Here is a 10,240-nt window from a genome sequence, read left to right as displayed (position 1 = left end):
TTTAGTACTTCCAAAAGGAAGTACTAAATGATGGCACAGTAATACCTTTATTTTTAGCTGCTATGTCACTGTAGCAATGCGCTATAGTAAGAGAGTGCATTGCTACAGCAACGTAGTTACAGTGTCACAGTTCATGCCCATCAGTGCTACATCACCATAACACATTGCTATGGCAAATGTAGCTTCTCATGTAGACATGCCCAGTATTCCAAATGTGGCCTCAAAAGTGCCAAATAGAAGGGAATAATAACTTCCCTCAATCTGCTGGGAGCACTCCTACTAGCATAGCACAATATGCTGTTAGTCTTCTTCACAACAAGGGCACAATGTTGGCTCATATTCAGCTTATTGTATTCAGTGTAACCCACAAGCTCTTTTTCTGCAGAGTGGCTGCTTAGCCAGTCAGTCTGCAGCCTGTACTGGTACATGGAATTACATCATTCTAGGTGCAGGACTTTGAACCTCTCCTTATTGAACCTCATGAGATTTCTTTTGGTCCAGTCCCCCAATTTTCTAGGTCTCTCTGAATCCTAGCCCTACCCTCCAGCATATCTACTACTCCCCCAGGCTTGTTATCTTTTGCAAACTTGCTGAGGGTACACTCCATCCTATCTTCCAGTTCATTGATGAAGATATTGACCAAAACTGCAGAACCAACCCACGAGGCATTCCACTTGATACTAACTGCCAACTAGACATTGAGCCATTGATTACTAGTCTTCAAGCCTGATAATCCAGTCAGGTTTCTATCAACTTGTACAGTATATTCCTGCAACCTGTATTTCCTTAGCTCAGTTGAAAAAATGCTGTGGGAAACATCATAAAAAGCCTTGATACAGTCGCCTTCAATCACATCCATTGCTCTCCCAACACCCACAGAGTCAGTCATCTCATCATAGAAGGCAAGCTGATTTGTCAGGCATGACTTTCCCTTGGTGAATCTATGCTGACTGTTCCTAATCACGTCCTTCTCCTCCAGGTGCTTAGAAATGGATTCCCTGATATCCTGCCTCATGATTATTCCAAAGACTGACGTGAGGCTTTTCATCTTCTAAGCCTAAGTCTCCAACTTTTATCTAAGATATTTGGTATTACAGAGTGTATTTCTATTAATCTTACCTAATAATGCTCTTCTATTTTAAAATAATTAAATATTCTTCATTCCAACAGGTTTCTAGTGCAGATTATCCTATCTGTACTCTAATGAAATATATGGGGTTAAATGCCCTTGGGGTATTGGACCTAAGTATCCCATTCCTGGGTGAGCATTCTAACTGTGAGGTTATTGGGTGAAAGTGTTGCACACCATGTTTTGTGATTCTTGCTCCTTGTTTCCTTAACTTTCATAATAGCCCCAAATAAAACATTTCAAAAATTTCAAAATGGGTCACTATTTCAATATTTCCCAAACATTCTCACCTGAATTCAGCAAGTATGACCTGAATTCATGTTCAGGTACAGATATTACACAAACTGGTATAAGTCATCAGAAACCAGTCTATACCTATAACAGAAGTTCATAGCATACATATAGACTTGTTTAAAATGGCACACAGACTAATCTATGATAGACCTGGATCAATGAGGTATCAGACTTAATTGGTTTAGGTTAGACCAGTCTACTGAATTTCTGTACCAGATCCCCTAAAAAAAAAAAAAATTATTACTTTTGAACTTTGGAAAACACAAAGTAAATGTTGTTGCGAGAAGAAGAAAAAATAATTTAACAGAAAATTACGTGCGTTTTCTAAATGTACAGTGAACAAGGAAAAAAAAAGTAAAAAGTGGTATATTTAGTGAGGCAACTAGTATTATTGTTTATTTTTATAGACTGGCTTGGAATCAGCAGTTTTGTATCTTGCAACATTTAGATCACATTCTAGCAATAAAATATTTGTGACATGAGAGAGCTGAAATGAATCCAAGGCTGTATTGTATGGACACATTATATACAAATAATTCTGAGGAGAAAGATGATCTTTGGGAAGATAAGAGTGAGAATAGTGATGTCTTCAGCTTACTTGACTCAATGGTGCAGAAGGGATAAACACCAAAAAGTTCAGATTCTCCTCTACAGTTTAATTACATTGCACTGAATGTCTTTGCACTAAAAATCTAATGAAGAATGGATTTTCTCTGGCAATGTGTGGGGCTTAGTCCAAAAATATGACTTAAATACCTAAAACAGGATTTAGGCAGATTTATGCACCCAAGTACAAAATTGCGAGTAAAAAAAAATATATATATATCTATATATCTATATATCTCCTTGCCCCACAGGTCCCCCATTCTAGAAGCCCCTAAAATGCAATAGGCATCTTTTTTGACATTCCTTGAGAAAGGCTGCAATTTTGCATATGCTAAGAACTGCCCTAGCCTTATTAGTTGGCACCTAACTCATGCTTTGGCCCCATTGGGATTTGGATTGTCAGAGCCTGCCTAACACACACTGAGGGACCCTCACAAGATGTGGTGTGACTGTTTTCATTTTAAAATGAAAGGTTAGCATTAACACCAGTCCCATGTAACAGCTCCTAGGAAATGGGAGCTCTTGGTTCAATTTTCTCCTCAGATTTTGTTGATTGAAACCCATATTTCCTACCTTATAGAAGAGTACCATAGCCACAAGGCTTATAGACTGAATGTAGACACATTTGTCTTAAATCATACCTCTTGTGGAAAAATGAAAGAAAGATTTATACAGACAGAAGTTGACCAAACAAGATGGAGTCTCACTGTAGTCTAGTAGTTAGGTTTTTCTGTTGGGAATTGTGAGTTGTGGATTCCAGTTTGTCACAGGGAAAGTACAGAGCACAGACCCTGAGGGGCCAAGGGGGAATCCCAGAACCCAAAACACAACAGGGAAGGTGAGGAAAGGAAAAGAGAAAAAGAGATTCCCTTACCTGCAGCTGACGCCACGGCAAGACCAGAAGTGGCAGCGGGACCCACGTAGTTGATTAGCCATGTCTTTTTGAAACTGCGGCCAGCTGTGGGGAGGAACGAGTGGAGCCGGTGCAGGAAAATAAATGGCAGTCCAGATGAAGAAGAGGGGGAGAAAGCAGGAGCGGAGCTACCAGAGGAGGTGTCTTTGGAACCCTAATCGGGGGTGAGAAGGGTCCGGACGACCCTCCACGAGGCAAGAGGCTGCATCTGAGGCTGCTAGAGGGAGGACGCGAGCGGCGGGTCGGTGGATGCCTCTCTTCTTGGTGAAGGAGTTGAGGGAGAAGATCCAAGGGCTCCGAATGAAGAAGCCGACAGCAGGGATGGCCCCAAAGAGAGGTTGATGGAAGTCGAATCAGCAATCCAGGTGGGATTGGCACAGGATTGGGAAGGCTCCTGGAGTCAACCCCAATGGGGACCAGAGAGCAAAGCAGCGGGAGGAGCTGCAGGAAACAAGCTCCTACCAGCCAGAGCCACTCGGCGAGGGATAGAGTGGGCTGAACTGGAGGAACCAGCAGTAGTCCCGTTCGGCACTCAGGAGGGATATCAGCCAGACATAGTGGTACCCAAGACAGGGTTAATTGGGAGAAGAATACTCAGGGCTAGGGTAGCCCATTTCTTGCGGGACCAGGGATTTTTACTGGCAGTATTTTCCTTTATTCTGTTGTTTTGTTTCTCACTTTTGGAGGGGTAGGAAGGAAGGCTGCAGTGGGCCTTATAATTGGCTCATTTCACGGTTGGGTTAGATCTTTACATCTGTATCAGAGTGCCAATCAAGAGGCGAGAGTTGGGCTGGGAAATGTCAGCAGCTTGGCAAAGCTGGGTATCAGGGCGAGGTGTAGGGGAGGTTGGAGCCTCACGGAAGAAGGCCATCCCGAGATTACAGACTCCGGATAAGCCCCAGTAGTTGAACCCCACCACTGAAGGAACGAACAAAGTTGTGGCAGGCGAGTTTGGGGTGAAGTCTTACCCCGGGGTGAGACATCCGTGCTGTAAAACCACAGGGACCAAGCAACAAGCAATTTTACGCACCCAAAGCCGGGCAGCACAGGACCAGATGTTTGAAGCCCGCCAGGTGCACAGTTTGTATTCTGAAGACGGTGTATGCATTTTACATTAAAAACAGTTATTGGCTAAAAACTAGAACTAATTGTGGAAGGAAAGATTATTTAGAGAGCCTAGATGCCAAGCCACAGAACCGTGTTCTTTTCCTTCTGTTTCCATTCCTTTCAGGACAATGATATTCCTACAAAGTGAAGGATGCAGACTGCATTCACCCCAGTCTGGCCTGTTATCTCACCCTGACACACTGCATTCCCCAGGAAGTGGAAGATAGAGGTTTGACTTGTTCCTTAAGCTAAGTGGTCGGGTCCCACTTCCTTGGGTGCTTTCTCTAGATGATCATATTCCTATCACTTTCTCTTCCAGTTAGATTAAAACAAACAAACAAAAAAACATGACAGTAATGCTTGCCAAAAGCAAATAAGTTGGACACTGAATATCATGATCTCTTTACAAAGTTACTTAAATCATGGCTGCAGGTAGTAATCTCCGGGAGTTTTGAGGGAGAAGGTGCTTTACAGTGGTTCGAAGAGAATGGAGAATCTCATGTGTCAGTGTTCTCATGCTTTAAAGAGCCCCTGCCACCATTTAAGCACGGCAACACTGATACAAGCAGTCCTTAATTTTTCAAATCCAGAAGCAGTTTCAGTCCTCAGCAAGTCAATCCCTTTATTGAAGTTACTGCAGTATACCACCTCACCAAAGTAAATAGCACCTATTTTAGGAGCTACTTTAACATCTGAGCAATTTACTGTCTTTAATTCATTTTTACTGACAACTTCCCTATGATGGAAGGGTTCTATTCTTACCCCCATTTCACTGTTGTGGAACTTGAGTCACAGAAGAGCCAGACAGGTTTCCCAGTGTCCAGATTTGTGGCCAAGCAGGGGATTGATCTCTATTCTTCTGAGTCCTAAGATAGTGTTCTTGCTACTGAATAAGCCAGCCTCTAATTTCTTTTCAAAGAAAAATCTACAGTAAATTCAATGTTTTTCTGCTGTAAATGTTGACTTTAAAGTATGAACCATATTTACAATGTAATAGAAGACAGAGACATCACTAGAAATGGCCCCGTTGATGCTATTGTAGTGGCAAGTGACAACACTCCTCCCCAGGCAAATGTATTTGGAATTTTTAACCAGATTTGAAGTGGACATTTAACTCAAACTCAGACAGCTTTATGCAGTGCTGATCAGCTTGAGTCCTATAGGTCAGAGCAGTTCCAGCAGCTCTAGCACACACACAAGGGAAATTAAAACTTGTTATAGAAAAGAAAAGGAAATTAAAAGAATAGGTATTGATCTTTCATAGGAATGTTTTATTAGTTTGGTTATTACCAACTACATTGTCAGTAAGATGGTAAGAAGATGAGACCTGTAGCTTAAAATGTGCATACAAAAAAGAACAATTACTCCATATATAATAATTAATGGCATTACAGAAAAAAGGTTCTCCTCCCCATGGAATAAAAAACTAAAACAAATGTTAGACTGAAGAAGAGAAACAATGACTTTTCACTGTTTGTCCCCAGAAGTCTCATTTGGCAGAACTGCAGCTGGAATTTATAATTATCTCCCTGCAGGCAAACCTGTGGGAAGAGGGTGGCAGCATTTCATACCATCCTGAAAGCAGTTCCTTCTTAGTGAGCAGAATGCATCTCCTACCCTGTGTGTAAAAATTTTTATAGCTCAAATATCAGCTTGAATTGAACTGATACCTGTTTCTGAGCTGGACCAAAGCTCCACACACAGCTGAAGAGATAGATAGAAAGAGAGCAAAGAGGTTTTTGTATTGAATTAGAGACTATATTATTTTTCTCTGGAGAAAATAAGGTCCTGTGGTTAAACATTAAAATACCACGAGGTAATAATTTACACATTTTTAAAAAAAGAATATTTCACAATGCTGTTTCTTTTGATTCTCCCTTCCTTTTAATTAAAGCTACTTGTTAGGATTTCTAAAGATAACGGAGCAGTTATCCATAGTTAAAACCCCTGAAAACCGGTGGTGTCTCTCTCTATTAATAGCCGAGACAAAAAAAAGAAAAAAAAAGCTTTTAAAACCCTATTTGAAAAATGTCCAGTTTCATGAAACTTTTCTTGGAGGCAAGAAAACTTTTGAGACACAGGAATTGGAAGAAAAAAGCCTCTCTAATTTAAAAGGCATTAAAATTGATAGGCAGTAATAAGTTGTAAAAAGACACATCACTTGAATTATACCCAGATAACTAGGAAGTAATCTGGAGAGCATGCATAAAAGTAAGATGTGACACACTTAGTCACTTGTCTTATCACATATGCCTGCTGGCAATATGATCTCATATAGAAAAAACAGCTCAATCAGATGTGTGCTGTTCAAAACAATATGGCATTATCTTTTGCATTCCCCTTGCACATATATATATATATTTTTTTTATACACACACACATATATGCATATGTAGTTCTCATTATAGGTATGAAAACAAATCCATAAGAATCGCATATGTAGTTTTTAACTTGTCTTTCCTATGTCCCTCAATGGAGTTCTTGTTAATAACTGGATAAAAAGGATCTGGATAGCAAATTATTGAGCAACTGGTGGTATGAAGAGAAGAGGCTTAGGATTTCATCAGTTTAACACAGAACACAATTCGATATGCTTAAATAGCAATGTCCGGAAAAAAGTTACAGACAAATAAATGGCAGCAAATTGGGCAGCAATTTAGGAAACAACACGTGTAGCAAGGCAAAGGCTGGAGCACTCCAGTGGCAGAAGTAATAGCCAATGGCCCTGCTCTATGTCTCCATCACCCTGAGTTCACCTGCCACACCTTGATTTTGAGTGATAACATAGGGTTAACAAGGATGTACCTAGTCTCTATGGTAATTCATTGCATGGATGAAGGAGAATCCCACCTGATGTTTTCATGAGGCTCTTCCCCTCCTGCACCCCACTCACACCTCTCCCAAAGAGGTATTCTGCAGCAGATCTCAACAGATTTTCTTTCCAAATTAGTCTCTTTGGTTTCCCCTTCTCTACCACCATTGCCCCTTTAGGAATACCAGACCCCATTCCCAAGCATTGTCCCTTTAAGGGTCAGTAATCCAAACCAATAAACAAAATCATGGACTTTCCTACCCATTCCACCAGTGTAGTAGAAAGCCAAGGGGTCATGCTGCTGCAGAACTTCTCTTCTTTTTGCCTTTTCCTGAGACCTATTCGTTGGCTCTGGCTATTCCCTTCTTGGTTTCCTGGGTGCTGCCTGGATGGCGCCACGCTGCTTGCCATCTGCTATGTCTCCTGTCCAGTGGGGTTGTGTGGTTCTGGAATGGCCCCACTCCCCTGGAGCTTGTCTAGTAGGGCTGTGCAAAGCTTCAGTTGCTCATTCAATTCAGTGTAGAGTAGGCCTGATTCAGAGGCCAAATCAAATCAAGAAACCCTTTAATATCTCTGAATTGAATTGGAACCCTCTGAACAATTTGGAGAAATTCGCTGATTCAGACAGAAAGACACCTTTAAATGTTTTTTCTACATACCTCAAGGAACAGGTGACTCGTGAATGTTGAGATGGTGGGGCAGATGGAGTATCCCACAGGAAGGCTGGAGGGTCCCCAGCACACTTGGCGGTGGACCTAGAAGGAGACCAGAAGCACTACTGGTCCACTTCTGGATCCGCCTTGGAGCATGCAGGAGACCCCCCTCCCTGCTCCCCACCCAGCTCAATGCCCCAATGCCTCCTAGAACTGGTGGGTACCCAGGATCCCCCCACAGACAACTGGTGAGCCCCAGGTGCGTGGGGTGCAGTCCATTGCCAAATGCACTGGGGGGGGGTGGGGGAGCTGTGCTCCTGCAGGACACTCCATCCACCCCACCATCTCAGCATTCACAAGCTATGCCTGGTACCTCAAGGTATGTAGAAAAAGCATTTAAAGCTGTGTCTATGGCTTATTCTCCAAATAAGCATCAAATCTTCAAATTTGGATTTGGCCAAATTCTATCAGGATAGTGATCCAAATCAATGAATTCCCTGAATTGGGCTGAATCTGAATCGAATATACACCCCTATTGTCTAGTGCTTGCCCCCAGACACCAGATGACACTGACATCAAGCACAAGCCCTTTTGCCTACAACTAAATTCCTACCCCAATTCTGGTTCTGCATGCATAGCTAGCCTCAACTTCTTTTCTTTCTGTCACCAGGCCTAGTTCACTCCCAACCTGTATCTGAGGCATAGACCCCTTCACTGAACACTTCCCTATTTGACATCCACAGCCAGACAGCTTTTTGGGGCTGTCTTATATCTCTCTGGACCTGTACACTTCTAGTCAGGTGACCCTTCTGGGTTGCCTGCAGGTGTTTCCTAATTAATCTTATTATCTAGTTGGCATGGCAACCCAGCTACAGATGTGTGCTGCCCTCTCTGCAAGGCCATGCCTGGGTTTCTTCTCAGTTAAAGCAACAGGGAGTCCCAGGCTTCTTTTTACAGTACAGAATATTGCATTGGTCTAACACAGATAAGTCATGGCTACTTAGAAAAGAAAAATCAATATACTATGTATAGATACTCCAAACATTGGTATATAATCTGCTATGATGAATGGTTTACATGGCAACACAGCATCCCATTCATTTTCCTTCTCCATTTTCTGTTATTAATCTCTTTTAAATCATGCATTTCAATTACTATTGATCTTATTATACACTTTCCAGTCCATGACTTTTTTGTTCCCTTTCTAACAGGTCTTATTGCCTGTATATTTTTTATTACATAATAGAATACACATGAATAAAATATATGAATACAACAAAAATGAAGTTCTGTAAGAATGAACCCCCTCCTCACACTGCCAAAAAGTTTGGAACTATATACCTGTAAAGTGAAAAAAAATACAGAATACATGGGAAAGGAGAGTAAAATCCTGTTTTTCCACAATAAAAAGATGTGTTTTATTTTGGGAGTAAAGTAATAAAAAAAGCTGTGCAAATACTAGAGGTACTAGATATAGGGATGCATAAACATGAGTCGACCCAAGGACTTCAACGCCCCCCACCGCCAAAAAAAAACCCCAAACCAAAAAAATGCACATGTATGTCTTCAGCTGCTAAAAGAAATGTCTGTCTACTAATGACTGATGGGTGAACAGAAAGAATTTGGCTCCAAAATTGACCTTAATTTTAATGACAAATTTCTACTGAAGTTTTGTTTCAAACAATGTCAAGAAAAATCTGTTCTTAAAGGGTTTTAAGAGTATTTAGGAAGACAGAATAAGATATTTGTACAGCTTGTACCATATTCAGAAAAGTGTGCCAAACTTTATGTGATTATCTGCATTTAAACAAACTTACCACTCTCATTACTGGCTTCTTATCTCTGTTTCTAATCTGTTCTTGGTAGTAGGGACTGGTGTTATTTGCTGGCTCTGTGTTGTCCTATTTGAAGGGGATGAGTTTCCTCTCTGTTTTCAATAACTACAAAGGGCATATCTAGATAATCAGCACAGTAAAGCCTATCGCACCAATTCCATGTAACCCTCAAATATATACTTGATGGCCAATTTTACACATGCTTGTGCCACAGTGCTCAATACTTTTAAGAGTCATATGCCTGTGTATAAATGGTGACATGTTCATCAGGACTGAGAAAATGGTGCTCTTTTGAATGAAAACAACTTTAATGCTTTTTAGTTTAAAAGCACGCCACCACCATTTTCTCAGTGCTAACACCTATTTCATCATTATACAAATGCATGTGACACAGTGCTGGGTGTGTCCGCTTGCAAGCAGAGCAGACTTGACTAATCAGACTAATTAATGAGATTAATTAAGAAGACAAATATAAGTGTATAAATGCTGATCGTGTCTAAATCTAATATCATCGAATCATAGAAGCAGGGTCGGCAGGGACCTTGTAGATCTTCAAGTCCAACCACCTGCCTCGGCAGGAGAAAAAACTGGGCTCAAATGATCCCAGCTAGGTAGGCATCAAGCCTCCTCTTAAAGACCTCCAGGGTAGGAGCCAGCACCACTTCCTTTGGAAGTTAGTTCCAGATCCTAGCCGCCCTAACTGTGAGTATCTCTTACGGATGTCTAAGCTAAATCTACTCTGCAACAACTTGTGGCTGTTATTCCTTGTTATGCCAGGGGGTGCTAGGGGAATCAAGGTCTCTCCCAAACCCTTCTGGTCCCCCCTAGTGAGTTTATAGACGGTCACCAGGTGCCCCCTCAGCCTTCTCTTGTGAAGGCTGAACAGGTTCA

The sequence above is a fragment of the Crocodylus porosus genome, unplaced genomic scaffold (assembly GCF_001723895.1).
Source record: "Crocodylus porosus isolate Cpor-Errol unplaced genomic scaffold, CroPor_comp1, whole genome shotgun sequence".
In the NCBI taxonomy this organism is placed as follows: Eukaryota; Metazoa; Chordata; order Crocodylia; family Crocodylidae; genus Crocodylus; species Crocodylus porosus.
Note: the sequence above shows the minus strand (reverse complement) of the source record.